This window comes from Pieris napi, chromosome 21, assembly GCF_905475465.1.
Source record: "Pieris napi chromosome 21, ilPieNapi1.2, whole genome shotgun sequence".
NCBI lineage: Eukaryota > Metazoa > Arthropoda > Insecta > Lepidoptera > Pieridae > Pieris > Pieris napi.
Window position 1 is genome coordinate 1,184,743 of NC_062254.1, and position 16,344 is coordinate 1,201,086.

Here is a 16,344-nt window from a genome sequence, read left to right on the forward strand (position 1 = left end):
AATTAACTCACTTAATGAAAACCCTCATATACCTTCGAAGTCTTGTAAAGACGTATCAAAAGAACTTTTAATTTCCTATAAAACTTTTATAAACTCATTTAATTAGTTTTTAATTCATTTCCTTCCTCAAAGGTGAACGGTAACCGCAGGTTACATTGCATTTTAAACAGCCAAGGGTTAAAAGATTAAAAGTGGTTCGAGTCAAAGGGGACAATGGCTAGCGTGGCCACATCCAGTTACCCTAGCTTTATTGGAAAAGTTCGTATTTAAAAGTTGGCCTAATTCAAAAGAGTACACGACATTTAACTGAAGATTCTCTTTAGTGTACTAGCCGTTAACTCATGGCTGTGTGTGCATTTTGGCGTTACATACATACTCCCGGATTTATATTCGCAGATGTTCGCTAGTGGTGGTATGCCCGAAGTCATCAGAATCATTTAATCGTAAGAGCCCTAAACAATGCGCTTGCATTTTGCACCTTGTTCGAATGAAATAGGAGTCAATATCATGTGTACGGAGTGACAAGTGAGTCCAAGGTCACCGCCGCCGCCCGCGCGAATTGTTTTCGATGTGCATAACTTTTGCCTAGAAACTGTTGTGCTAAATTCAATTTCATCATCATAATCAGCCTCTTTTTTAGTCCATTTTTGGACGTACGTCTCCTCCACTTTCCTCCAGTACACACTGCACTGGCCTCTGCATCCAATTGGAGCTAACCTCTTTGACAACGTCGTCAATCTTAGTCGGTGGGCGGCCGCGCGGCCTTATGTTCTGCCGAGGTCTTCTTTTAAGAAGCTTGCCGGTCAATCAGTTGCTTACTTTATGTCTCACACGGCGTTTACATATTTTGTCTTTGTCTCTCTCGTATCACTGCAAACAAGTGCCAAAATATTTTTGACTCTGTGGCGAAAGAGTTTGGTCCCTTTTACCTTTAACACCAGTGTTATCGCAATAGCGATACCTATTCGTTGAGCGAGGAAATCACAAATTAAATAAATAAATAATTTTAAAACATAAGTTTCATAATCGAGGAACTAAATAAATAGTTTTATCATAAACGCTAACGGGTTGTATCTTAAGCCACGCGAAAACTATGCAAGGAATGGTTTAAGCTTCTGTACCTGAGGAGATAAATCATTTAACGAGAACATATAATACGTATAGCTTTTTTTATTTGGCATTTTAAACAGCATAAATAAATAATAAATAAACAAACCAGTGACGCTAAAACCTTTTTTGGTCGGGGCCGCATATTTCTATATCTGTTTCATGATCAATGATCTGTGATCCTGTGCCTGTCACACGCCGTCGACTTTTTAGGTCTAAGGCTAGCCGCACACACAAAATAATATTGTCAATGCAAGATTGTCAATAATCTTCATCAATATATGGTCCCCGCACACTACGCAATATTATTGGCAATTTTTCATGGTACAATCTGAGTCAGTCGCTCCGCAGCTAGATTATGTGCGCACGTTTACATAATGGATAGAAAGAAAAAAATCGTTGCAATGAGTATTGTATTCATTTTACTATCTAAAAAAAAGCAATCAAGAAAGAAACGATGGATTAAAGACTGGATGAGAAGAAAAGCTGAGTTAAATCACTTTAATCTAATAAATGAACTACGAGTTACAGAAGAAAATGATTTTAAAAATTACATGAGAATGAGAGATAGCAGCTTCCAAAAACTATTATCTTTAGTTTGATGATTTCGATTTGTGAATCTTCTTTATTTCTTTCCGAAAATTTGTTCGTAGGGAATTATTTTTTTTCTTTACGACTTCTCTCTTGCTATTTGGTTTGATTTTATTATAAATATCGAGCAACTTATCAAGCGCATTATTTTTCTAAACTGTATCACGATATGATTTGCAGGATGTATTCCATAATTCTGGATAAGTTTCCCACATTATCGTATTGGCATAGTCTGTAATATATAAGTTTTAATAAACACTGACAAATAGTGTTTTTCCGTGAGAGTGGCATCATCAACACTATTTTCGCTTTGAATACTGTTTTCGTCCTCCATTTTGAACAAAAAACAGGAACGTCCGCCTGCCTTGAAATCTTTTTCTCAACTAAAATATTGCCGCGCGTCCGCATACATCAATATTTTTGACAATACCCCTGCCTCCCCCCGATATTGACGTGACAATATCTGAATTTCTGGATAATTCACAATAATATTGAACAATACCGCAATACAGGCCGCACACACACAATATTATTGACAATACGTATTTTATTGTCAATATTATTTTGTGTGTGCGGCTAGCCATGGCAAGGCAGTTTCATTGCTGTTGTTTAAAAACTACGTCAGCAAATATTAAACCAGATAAAAGCTTCATCTGTGAACTGAAGGTTTCTATTTTGGGATAAATACAGTTTGTTTATGGGATTAACTAAGTTGTTGAAGAGACCAATATATTCATCTGAGTGCCTCTGTGTTACTGATACTGTCAATGAGGCAAGTGGTGGATCAGCCTTGTGTACTTAGCCATAATTTACGGGAATATAACCTAAGACTTCCAGTAAGCAGATGAGACCGTCAAGGGATTCAAGATTAAAGTTTCTAGGTAAGAAAAATTCATTGCAGCAGTTGGTGAATTAGGAACATAAAAACAGTGTACTAGTTGGGATGGTGCCAAGGTACCTGCAAAAGGTTATTACGAAAGCGATAAAGAATTTTATATTACATTACGTAATTTGTTGCAAAGTTACGATGAAAATGTGTTTATACATATTTTATGTAACTTCGTTAAGTATTCTAGGAATGTAAAATTATTTAATTTAAAATTTCATAATACAAAAATTACACTTTATGAATAGAAAATCAAAACAAATTTAAAAAGTTTGTTCCCTGGGGCAGTGTAGCTTTAACGTTGGCAGCTTGCTGTAATGCGATACTTATTCGTTGAGCGAGGAAAGCACCAGCTCTGGGGTCACTGGTACTATCTACAAGGCGCCAACTTAAATCTTTAATTGGCGCCTGTGCCCATGGCTCTCTTCTCCAAATGAAAAGAAAGAACATGTCTCTACTATTACTTATATTATAAAACTTTGTCATAAATATATCTTGCAAAAAGAAATAAAAAAGTTTTAATCCGTTTCGTCATGTATTTTTTTGTATTTTAAACTTTAATTATTTACTAATTAATAAACTTTCTAATAAAATTTCCAATTTATTTGTAGAATTCCGTTCTAATAAAGTGATAATCTTATTCAAGAATTAATTTCTTCATAAAATAAGTATTTGTCAAAGTAAATCTAATTAAGTTCTTAAATTAAATAATGACTGTCATTTAATTGGGTTTTCTACACAAACGACAAGCTTATTTCATTAAGTGATTGTCAAATAAAACAATTTTGAAGAAGTATTAACAGTTTCTTCCAACTTCAAAGTTTGGTAACGATTGATAGACAGTAGGGATGGGAGTACTTATTAAAATAGCTGTGATTTTTCCATATCACAGTGGGGTCACAAATGTTTCTGATAGGGCCGGGCCAGGTGGGCCCAGAATTGCGGATTGAATTCTCACAATTACTTTTAGTTAACTGTTTCGGATGTAATGATTTTCAAAGTTAACATTACGAGTTTACTGTAAAAGATCTCTGTACGAAAGTGATATACATGCCACATACACCAAATGATGTACATTTTAAATCCAAAAATAATATTCTTTAAAGGACCGCCCCGCCATACATTTAATAACCTTATTTGGATTTGATTCGATTCAATTTATTTGTTAACGAATTCAGGTAAAAACACACTTTTTCTCTTAAAGATTAAGTAACGATATATGTTGCCTTATATGTTATGCGATATATGTTATAATGTAAGGCATTTTCTTTAGCGAACGAGCGAACTGTGGAATCGACTCCCGGTGGGGGTTTTCCCTGAGAGATACGACCTCCAACTATTCAAAGTTAGAGTGTGCTCCTCCCTCAAAGACCAGCAACGCACCTGCTAAAAATGAGTGTCTATGACTGCCCTATTTGGGCATCCTTTAGGCGCGTTTGCCCCCTATTATATCAAAAATAAAATATCAAAAATCAGATCTAATATTATATATTTATCGAATTTTTGATGATATGTAAGATCTAATTGGAAAATTATTATTGTACCATGTTACATATACCAGAATTCTCAAAATTGTCTTTAGTAGGCCTGGTGATAAAGTAGCGAACATTTCCAATAGGCATTTATACTTATAACGAATGTACTAATTTATACAGTATATAAAATAAGAAAACAAACAACAATTTGTGCCTAATCTTTAGTTAAATTTTTGCATGCTCTGTTAAAAATAGCAGTGATTTTTAAATTAATAGCAGTTTAAAGTAACATTACCGCGCTGTATAAAAGGCTCCAGAGGTGAGCCTTAAATTCATTATGATAGAACTCCAAGAATTTAAACAAAGCTATTGATAAATTAACCTGCTTTAACGTTTTGTTCCCAATTTTCGTCCAAACTTATCGAGGTGGAAGACATTATGAAATAAACGGCCTTTTTGGATTCGATTTTATTTCGATAATTAAGATAACGTGGGTAATATTTGAGTATGACTGAGGTTTTTACTTTTTTAATTAAAGCTTTTGTGAAATTAAAAAAACTTGTTTATTTTTAATGTGTTAGGTCAAAATATCAGTTAGTAAAATGTTTTTCATTTTAAGAATAAATGTCTATTTTTTATGGCAAGAGAAACAGGATGCAAACGAGCACTTAGTGTTAAGTGCTTATCGGCCATGGACAGCGGCGACACGAAGAAGTTTGTAAGTGCGTTGTCGTCCTTTAACAAAATACTTGGAATAGTTTCTCAAAAAGCGCTTTGGCGTTGAATGTCACACGTCAAGGTTTAAATGGGTTTTTTATTTTATTTTACTGTCTTTTACGTCCGATGATGATGATGAACATGTCTTAAATATTATCGCTCAGTATTTATTGTACATGGATGATGGAAGTCACTGCAATTCTGTAACATCTCTATTCAATTGTAATTAAATAATTTATGTTTGTATGTATGTATGTATCTAATTTATGTTAGCTGTATTACGAAATAAATAAATTTTAAATTTGGAACATATTTTAAAAACAATATTATCAATATCCCGCCATTTTACATATCTATAGTTTAATTAAATTATACTTTATTTTAATTAAAACATACCAAAATCAGAAACATAATATTACATTTAGTTTTGTTCCTTACGGTAGAATACGCGTTTTATATATTCTGTATTCCCATAACCTAATAAAGGACGTACAGTAACAAACTCAAAGGCGTGTTGATGCTACCATAACGGAACATTAGCTAAGAGCAAAACGATGTTAAGCAGTTGGTGGCGAAGTCGTATTACGTCTTAAAGGCCACTTAACAGGCTTAGACGGGATTTAGAGGCTCGAAAAATATGTTAAACAGTTATGTTCAGTATTTAATTAAACAGAATTTTCAAAACTTAATTATAATATAGTAATTTTATTTACCATTATATATACATAACCAATGGCGCTACAACCTTTTAGGTCTGGGCCGCCGATTTTTGTATCTGTTTTATAATACGCTGAAGCCACTAGGCCAACACTGGTCAACAGTGCTGCAAAATACAATTATAAAGAATTAGATTTTTTTGTTTATGTACACATATTTTTGTCTATGATTTTTTTCTAGGTCTTCCGCCGCCGTGTTAATAAAATATACATAAAAATAAAATCTTTTGAAGCATCGTTTAAATCCCTTATAAATAATAATAATAAAGCCCGTTTCTTTCCTATCTCTACAAATGTAGAATATACAGCTTAGATTTGTTATATATTTCTTCTATCCACTTTTTAGAGCCCTCTCTTCTTCTAATTTCCCTTGGTCCTTTCAACAATTAGTCGTTTTTAAAGTACACCTTTTATCTATGCGACTTCTGTTTAGGGCTTGTAGATTAGTGTTGGTAATATTATTACGCACCTTATAAGTGTCAACAATAAATATGAATATTCACGTTGGCAAAGTCCCAATCGTTTAAATAGACACAGCTATATGTCCGTACTGTTTCCCCCAAGACACTGTTAACAAATAGCTACGGAAGACATGCATTTGCGTGAATAATGCTGCAGATATAACAGGTTTAATGGCGTGTGCCAGGTTTCTCTTTATCTAAATGTTTCGGCTTTCAACTGGAGTTGGAGTGGTTTCAAGAATGAATTTATTATTTCTCAATTTAGGAGAGAAATATGAAAAAGTCACCATGTTCATGAGAGGTTTTGTATTGGTTATATATCATTCAATTGAATGTTAATGTTATATTATATATATATTGTATAGCAGTGTTGGCCTAGTGGCTTCAGTGTGCAACTCTCATACCTGAGGTCGTAGGTTCGATCCCCGGCTGTGCACCAATGGACTTTCTATGTGCGCATTAACATTTGCTCGAACGGTGAAGGAAAACATCGTGAGGAAACCGACATGTCTTAGACCCAAAAAGTCGACGGCGTGTGTCAGGCGCTGGAGGTTGATCACTTCCTTTTCCTTTTTTGCTTCCTTGCCTATTAGATCTAAAAATGATCATAAAACAGATTCAGAAATCTGAGGCCAAGACCTAAAGAGGTCGTAGCGCCACTGATTTATTTTATTTTATATATAATTTGTTTTATGAAAGAGGGGGCAAACGGGCAGGAGGCTCACCTAATGTGCATCTAATGTATCACTTATGATACCGCGCCCATGGACACTCACATTACCAGTAAGCTCGCAAGTGTGTTGCCGGCCTTTTAAGAATTGGTACGCTCTTTTCTTGTCGGACTCTAAGTTGAATTGCTTCAAAAATACTTCAGTGGGCAGCTGGTTCCACGTAGTGGAACATTATTAACATAATATATAGATATATATTAGTATTGGCTACTGTTTGAAATTTTTTCTTGGACATTTATAAAGTGATTCGTTGTAGATTTATTTTAATATGCAAGTTTTCAATATTAAGATGTCTGACACGTCACAATACAAATATTATGTAATGCAGTGTTTCCGTTAGTATTTAGAAACCTATAGTAAAAAATGTGAACAGTATATTACTGTTCACATTAATTGGCACACAAAACTGGCCTCATGAACAGTATATAACTGTCCATGAGGCCAGTTTTGCGCTTTATAATGTCATGGGTGGGACCCTAAGTTTGCCTTATTTACTTCACAGTTTAATGATAAATCACAGCTTTTAATTAACGATATGATTAAAAAATTTAAATTGCTTGAAAAGGACACGCTTAATTTTTCTTTAATCCGAGGTTATATTAATAACAAAGTATGCAAGTAAATTACAACTAAAGTTTGCAATAACTATACTGCTGCAAATCAAAGCAAATGGCGGGTAACAAGTTGTCAAAGTTGTAGCCCGTGTCCCGCACACGTCCCGATTACGCATTGGGGTCATTGAACAAGCGAATATCAAATTATTAAAATTATCTATATATATAAAAGAAAGTCGTGTTTGTTACAACACTTATAACTCGAGAACGGCTGGACCGATTGCCATGGTTTTTGATTTGTTGGATTTGTTTCCGTCCCGAATAGCAGAATAAGCAATAAAATATCGAATAACAATAAATAAATAAATAAATTTTACGAATGCAAAAAACATATGGTGCCATCTGTTGACAAAACTACGCATCATTTTACGTCGAATTCGTGTCAGTTCAAGAAATTCCGATCTTGAGGTGAATGAGGAGATGCATAACCATGCTTTGATCCTGATCAAAAGATGTTGGATATCAGAAAGTGCTTAACATGCAGTATCGCCATATTGACGCTAGAGAGAAGATGCCTAATGTGTAAAACTGCCATTCTTCTTTCGCAATGGCAAGCAATAAAACATTTCTGTATTTGCAAAAAAGTTGTATTAATGTAATAGGTACTTAACATTAATGAAATCCTAAAATAAGTTAAATTAAAGTAACAACGATATTATAAGGTTGTAGGGCGGAACGAAGTTAGCCAGGTCAGCTAGTTAAAATATATACTGAAACTTAAACGTATCAATATATACAAACATAAATGATTATGTACTCAAGTTATATTTATTAATACATCTTAATACTAACGTTTTCTTACACAATCTTCTTGTATAAATGTGATATGATTAGGTCGGGTTTCCTTGTATTAAAAAACTATAACGAAAGGAGTGTTCTAGGTCTGAAATTGAAAGATAGAGTAAAACTAGAAGAAATAAAGGACATGACAAAGTTTAGAAATGCTGTTACTTCTAGTAAAAGATTGAAATGGAAATGGACAGGACACATTATGAGAGGAGATAATGATAAAGAAAGCGACGGAATGGCTTCCTCGTTATGACAAAAGAAAATGAGGAAGACAATATATGTAGACAAATAAGGCCTATGTGGCTACGTAAAGCTAGAAATAGAGAGGAGTGGAGTCCCTAGAAGAGGCCTATGTCCAAGGACAAGCTGTATAACTGAAATTAACCGGCTTGCCGATTAGTGTTTATTTTTATTTTTAGTGCTAATTTTTTAGTATTTCTCATTTTTATGTACTAGTATAAGTAATTACAGCAATAAGGGATTTTATTATTATATTTATATACCAACGACTAAACATATAGATTACTAGCTGGCCTGGCGAACATCGTACCGCCTAACAGTCTATTCTTTTTTTTTTTCAAAATACTCATTCTGCCATTCGGGACACCGGTCTAGCAAGTAAGCTAAAAAAAGAAAGTCGATAAGACAACCAATACATTATGTCAAAAATAAAAATTTACTTTCCCGGAACCCCTCCACTAACATTTGAACTCTATGATATGGTATTAAAGTTCAAATTGACTTTTAAGTATTGTTACGAATATTTTGTATAGGAATATAGAAAAGTTGTTTTTAGACTTTTCACTCATTTTTTTTTAATTTTTCTCTCCGTAAGAACCATCCTCGTACTTCGAGGAATATTATAAAAAAAATCAGACAAATCGGTCAAGCCGTTTTCATGTTATGTCGTGACAACGGAAAACGGGTTTCATTTTTATATATATAGATGTAGATGGTATACATGACTTGTGACAAGCTGTCAAAGTGACAGCTAGATCTTTATTCCTACACACAATTTGACATATCTTAAGACGTGTTTCATAGCCAAACGTCCCAAGTTTGGACAAGAGTATAATCGTATGTTGTCGGGAACTTAGGTCGTAACTTGCCCCGGATTGCGAATAGGTCACGTGCCGAAAACAAAACACTGTTCCCTGGGGTTCTCTCCTAACTGCTTTATTTAATTCTGTCAAGCATACGTAATCATTATTAGCGTGTAACTTACACTGTAATATTCAAGACATTTATTAATTTAATTTACAATAGTAGGTTTTTGTTCTTCGTAACCTAATTCCGATTCGTGCCATCGCCATGTCTAGAGTACTTTTCATTTACTTTACTTACACATTTCGTTTTATACGGTACTGTATATAACGGTGAGTGTTCTGGAGAATTGTTTCGGATGATCCCTCCTGCCTCGTTTCAACACCGTACGAGCCGTATGAATTCAAAATTTCATCAACACCACCTTGATGGTTGGAATCTTCCACAGTCCGTTTCACAAGGCATTTTCTAGCGAACTGTGGACTCGACTCCCGGTGGGGGTCTTCCCTGAGAGATACGAACTACAACTATTCAAAATTCGAGTGTACTCCTCCCTCAAAGGCCGGCAACGCACCTGCTAAAAATGGGTGTCTATGGGCTGCGATGACTGCCCTTTTTGGGGCCACCGCAGGCTCGTTTGCCCCCCTATTATATAAATAAACTTTCTGTGGTTAATGTGTCTCGTAGTCGTATTTCATCGGAAAGCCTAAAACTTAATCACAAAGCACATTTTTAATCAAAATGAAACACATACCCATAGATCTCGCTGCTATGGTAGGCTTTTACGCCTTTCTTGTAAAAATAAACACACACTAAACTGACGTACAGACACATTTAACTCATAAAAAATCGTATAAATTTAGTGAATTAATATAATTAATGTTAAATCGATTTTCCTTTGTTTCGCAGAACGGGGCAGGTACCTAATGTAAAGTGATACCGCCGCCGTGGTCAGACAGAAGACTCATATTTTCATTAATTTGTAATTCGTGCACATTAATTCTTAATTTATATATCCCATTAGTACTGATCGAGGCACTTTATTATATATTTATTTATTGAATAAATTTCACTGTAAATGGTCAAATCTATCCTTTCTAAATTATATAACACACGGTAAACACAAATGTTAAAAAACATTAAAAATAAAAACATTACACTTCTTTAGATTTTACTATAACAATTCTTTTTTTTTAATTATTTGTACAAAATGCTATTTTTTTATGTTGCTAGATTTTTAAGACTTGGTACGCTCTTCTCTTGATGGATCGAGTCGAATTGGTGATTTGTTTTACAAATATATATAATTACAAAGTACTTAAAGGCGTCAAAAGGAAAGCCACAAAGTAGCCAGTACATATAACGGCAAGGCTTTAATGGCTTATAAATTTCAAAGGAGTTTCGATGAGAACGGAAACAAAGTAAGCTATAAATTTCCAATAATTCCACCTTTCATTGCGCCGCGGCGCCAGCTTTTCTGTTATTCCAATGGTATTTTCACTTGTTCTCCCGCTTTGTTTTGCGGTTTCAAATGTACAAGGCGAACTTTCAACAATATCTCGTATACTGAAACTAGGGTATTTCATTAGTACATTGTTTTCGTCCTATTTTTACGATAAATAACATTTTAGCAGATACTAAGCATGCCATCGTTTATAATAAAGAAAAAAATAAACGGTTTGGCGAAGGCCTAAGCCGAGGTCCGAATCTCGCAGGAGATGTCCTTGCTCTAGTCGCGGGAAAAACGCCCATTTAGGCCGAGCTACGCTCGCCAAAACAGCCCAAATGAGCTGTAAAGGCCCTTAAGGCCAATAGCGAGATTTAAAAAATTTAAAGGTATTGAGGTGGAAGGGTTGTGTACGGTTGTGTACTGGGGTTGAGAAGTTGTATCTATCCTTAGCGGTCGGAATAACTTTTTAGCGCGATTCAGGCACGCAGTGATTGTAGCTGTTTTTGTAGGTTTAATTTTTTATTTATTTTTCAGGGACACTGTTACACAATCGAATAAGTTATCAAAGAATATGCACACAGTACCCATACATAGATTTTTTCCGATATGTTTGTTGTAACTAATATTTATTTCCAGAAAAGAATGAAATAAAAATAAATCAGTCGTTGTAAAACCTTTTTATGCCTCAGATTTCTGTATCTGTTTCATGATGATTTATCAATCTAATAGGCTAGTAGGTGATCAGCCTTCTGTGCTTGACAGACATCGTCGACTTTTTGTGTCTAAGGTTTACTCACGATGTTTAAAGGCTTAAACGCTCGAGCGAATGTTAAATGCGAATAGAATGAAAGTCGGACTCGTTGGGGATCAAACGTACGACCTCTTAGATGAGTATCGCTGAAGCCACTAGGCCAGCCCTGCGATTCTGTAACTCACTTTTCGAACTCACACAGCGGTTTTCGCATCGGCGGTCGCTCTGAAATCAGTCGTGAAGCAGTCATTTTATGATTTGGCATTCTGAAAAGGTGGGAGCTTGTAGTTTATTGTTTATCAGTGAGAAAAAGTGAGTTACAGAATCGCAGGGCAGTACAAAAAGGAATAATCGGTATTACATAATGACAGTTTTTAAAATCGCTTCTAATCAGACGCAATTTGTTATTAATACCACCTTAATACCACCGCAAAACCACCTTCCGTACGGAAGCAAAAAGATTCAGCCCATCAAGCAACGTTGCATTTCGCCATCCCCTACTATTTACTTTATAGAAAAAGTTAAGAAATAGCTTAAATTAATGTTTATTAGATTTCGAATATTTCGACCTCTTAAGTTAAAACATTTACATATTAGTGTGACTATGTAAAAGATTGTGGGATCATAATAAAGTTCTTGTTGGGCGTTCTTAAAGGTCCTCACTTATTTCTTTCCTTATTTATATAATACGTATCGTTCTATATAGACACTACCATGCAATACATTTTTAGAAGTTTATTCTAAATGAACTGTATTTAATTCCATATATAAGACCAAAGGTTTTGATAATAATCATTTCATTACTTAAGATGTTACACAAACAGATTTTAGTTTTTTTTTATTTTAACCATTAACTCTTGGCTTTTATCAGATGATATGAGGCATATTTTTGAGGCAATTAGGAAATGCAAATTCAATAATTTGTATTCCCTCCGCAACTCGCAAACTATCAAACTGCGGCAAGTCTCGCCGTTGTGAGCCGACACACGCAGTCCGCCGTTTCCGAGAGGCCCGAAGCTCCTTTTTTAGATTTTAGTTCTGTCTGGGATTTATGTTGGGTATTTGTGTAGACCCTGAGATCATAAATGCCTATCACTACATTATGTTAACTTATGGTAATTTGACGGCTCATTGGTCTAGTGGTTAGTACCCCTGACTGCGGATCCATGGGTCCCGGGTTCGATCCCCGGCTGTGACAAACATCGATGTGATAAACATTTGGTGTTGTGCTTAGGTTTTGGGTGTTTAAATATGTATTTATATGTCTATCTATCTGTAATATGTATGTATATCCGTTGCCTAGTTCCCATAACACAAGCTTCACCAGCTTAGCATGGGACTAGGTTAATTGGTGTGAATTGTCCAATTTAAAAAAAAAACTTATTGCTAGGTTAAGTTTTTCTATCGATTTTAAATCGAGAACCGATAGTTTAAGAATTTTAATCCTGCAGCGTGGAGCGGTCCAGAAACTCATTAACGGTGAAATAAAAGGTTTTATTACATATTTTTGTTTGACGACGGAACTTATGCGCTTCGCATCGGGCGATTTTAACAACTTGTAAATTACATTTTACGTCACTTTATAATGTTTATTTTTAACTAAGTTAAAGTCTGGCGAAGTAATTTTATGGTTTTTTAAAAGGTTTCAAAAAAGCCCTTCGTTTAGTTATAAACTCGAATTTATTACATTATTTAAGTATCTCGACTTTGAGTGCAAAATAACAGTAATGTAATTCGTATGTTAAGTAATTCGAGATTAGCAAAGTCGGAGACTAGTTTTAATTAAAACTTTAGTAAATTAATTGAATTAACATTTACAATTGTGTCACTAAGTATATTGAGCTATTCCTTTAAGTATGTATTCCTTTTATGTCAAGTACAAAACTGTATTATTAATTATATTATCACTCCCTTATCCCGAAGGGGTAGGCAAAGACCACGGATCTCCACTTTCTACGGACCTTATATCTCGGCCTATATATCTCGTAACATCTTCATGACATTCACCATGTCTTTTATAGCTTTGATTTGTCCCTTCTTTAGTACAGCCTTGCAATTGATGATAAGGAGCTTGTACTTTATTGTTCATCAGAATGCCAAATCGTAAAATGACTGCTTTACGACTGATTTGAGCGCGACCGCCGCTGCGAAAACCGCTGTGAGAGTTCGAAAAGTGAGTTACAGAATCGCAAGGCTGAGGCCCAGACATAAAAAGGTTGTACGGCCACTGATTTATTCTTATTTATTTATACTCTGCTTGTACGAGATTATTAAAACATAAGAATCAGACAAGCGTAAACTTTGTCTTGCTTTAAATTGACGAATCGCGATAAAAATAGCCAAGAAATTTCAAGTTTATTTTTTGTGTAAATGTGACGTAGTTTGCATTTAATATACAAATAAGTTTTATATAAAGTATAAAAGTGTTTTTTGTCAATTATTTTATCAAAATTCGATTTCAAAATCATAAAATTATCCCGAACTTTGGATTACGTAAACAAGATTGTATCTTATCAATAATAAATAAAAGTGTATTCAAATATTTGAAACACGTTCCCAAAGGAAAATTTGAGGAATCCTAATAAATTGGAATTTCACGTAAATGAGTTTCGGTCGGAAATGCCTAAAGCCTCTAATTTGTATTGGGTAATGTTTATAAAGCAGATTCCAGAGATTACAGACATTTGTCATTTTATTATTTTTATCGAAATAAATAGGCTTTGAAAGTAGGTTAAGCTCGCTTTTGAATGTTTTTAGCTGATGTAAAATGGAGATTTTTAGCGGCACAGGTAAATAAATTTTGAACGGTGTAAGTAACAATTATATTTCGTAGATCTAGCATATTATGTGATAAATTGAAATGGTGGGGTCAAAGTGGCGACTATATTCCAGCAGCGAAAACATTTCTTCTAACACTACAATCCACGAATTATGTATGTGTTATATAATTTTACATATTATTTTTTTTGTCATTATTTATGTTAAGGTTAGTTATTTATTTATTAATAAAGAATTCCATTAAGTTTTGACACAAATATATTAAGAAAACACTTTTTAACCGGATTAAAGTTATGTATTATTATAAATTTACAATTATTTTACATAATTTTTAATTTAACCGACGTTTCGCGTGCTTTACAGCGTGCATGGTCACGGTGACTGGAGACAAAAGGTGTTAAATGTCAAAAAAAGTATCACAGCTGTAATTTAAAATTATGTAAAATAATTGTAAATTTATAATAATACCTAACTTTAATCCGGTAAAAAAGTTTTTTCTTTAAATGTGTAAAGGTTATGTCAATAAAAGACAATACAAATATATTATGTAGATTATACGAAGTTCACCGGGTCTCGGCCACTATAAACTTTAATATTAAATATGTTATACTATTTTTCAATTATTTAAGTATACATTTAAAAATTTATTGTGTAATATTAGCAATATTCTTACTCTATATAATAATCATAATATTATGTATAAAATATTTTTCCTCCAACTTCAATTTAGTTCCCTTTGGAGTAGAGACTCTTGGGCCGTGGGGTTCAAGTGCACCGGCGCTAAATAAAAATTTAAGTTGGCGCCTAGTAGATAGTACCGGTATCGCATTATACTAAGGAAATGCTGCCAGAGTTAAAGGTACACTGCAGCCAAAATTTTTAAATTTGTTTTAATTTTCTATTTAATAACTTTTAATTATATATTTTGTTATTTAGACTATGTACTATGTAGGTTAAGAATATTATATGTTATATATAATAGAGCAGTGTTGGCCCAGTGGCTTCAGCGTGTGACTCTCATACCTGAGGTCGTAGGTTCGATCCCCGGATGTGCACCAATGGACTTTCTTTCTATGTGCGCATTTAACATTTGCTCAAAACGGTGAACGAAAACATCGTGAGGAAACCGACATTTCTTAGACCCAAAAAGTCTACGGGTATGGTTTTTAAATAATTTATATACATTACTTTAAATGTAAACTCCCTCTATTCATGTTAATTCCCTTTATATTTGCGTTAAATAGCAGTGAGATATCATACTGTACATGAGATGCGAAACAATCTTTCACGCGGCACGTCGTCACCGCCTGTCTGCGTGACATGACATGTCACGTGACACGATAAATGGATCCACAATATTCGCGTGAAGGCTCTTTCTTCTTTGATTAAAACGTCCGTGTTATAAGTAAGATATGAAGGGAAAGATTCTTATATTAAATGAGTTAACATGCACTTTCTAACTTATATTCGAATAACTTTTGTTACAATTTAATTTTGACGACTCATTGGTCTAGTGGTTAGTACCCCTCACTGCGAATCCATGGGTCCCGGGTTCGATACCCGGCTGAGACGAACATCGATGTGATGAGCATTTGGTGTTGTGCTTAGGTCTTGGGTGTTTAAATATGTATTTATATGTCTATCTATCTATACTATGTATGTATATCCGTTGCCTAGTACCCATAACACAAGCTTCACCAGCTTAGCATGGGACTAAGTCAATTGGTGTGAATTGTTTAAAAAAAAAAATGTCTTAAAGTACTTTCTGGATGACTACAGGTTTTAATCAATAAAACAAAATTAATTCATACTAATCAAATATACTGTATTTACAATTTCATTTACCTACATAGTAAAAATAAAAATAGTTAAAAATTAATAAACAGAAAATTAAAACAAATTAAAAAAGTTTGATGCGTGTGGCGGTGTACCTTTAACGCTGGCAGCATTTCCTCGCTGTATTGCTATACTTATTTGTTGAGCGAGGAAAGCACCAGCTCTGGAGTCACCGGTACTATCTACCAAAATGATAAGCAAAATTAGTTATTAATATAATAAAAATTCCACTCTTATATAAGCTATAAAGCGATAACTTAGCGCAAAGCTAATTTATGATATGCAATTATTTCGCTTCGTTTCAGCGTAGTTGTTATTTATAACACGAGATGTATAATTTTCAAGGCACCGCAATTTAATTTACATATTTCTTGATGTTGTTAATGAGACAGGAAACG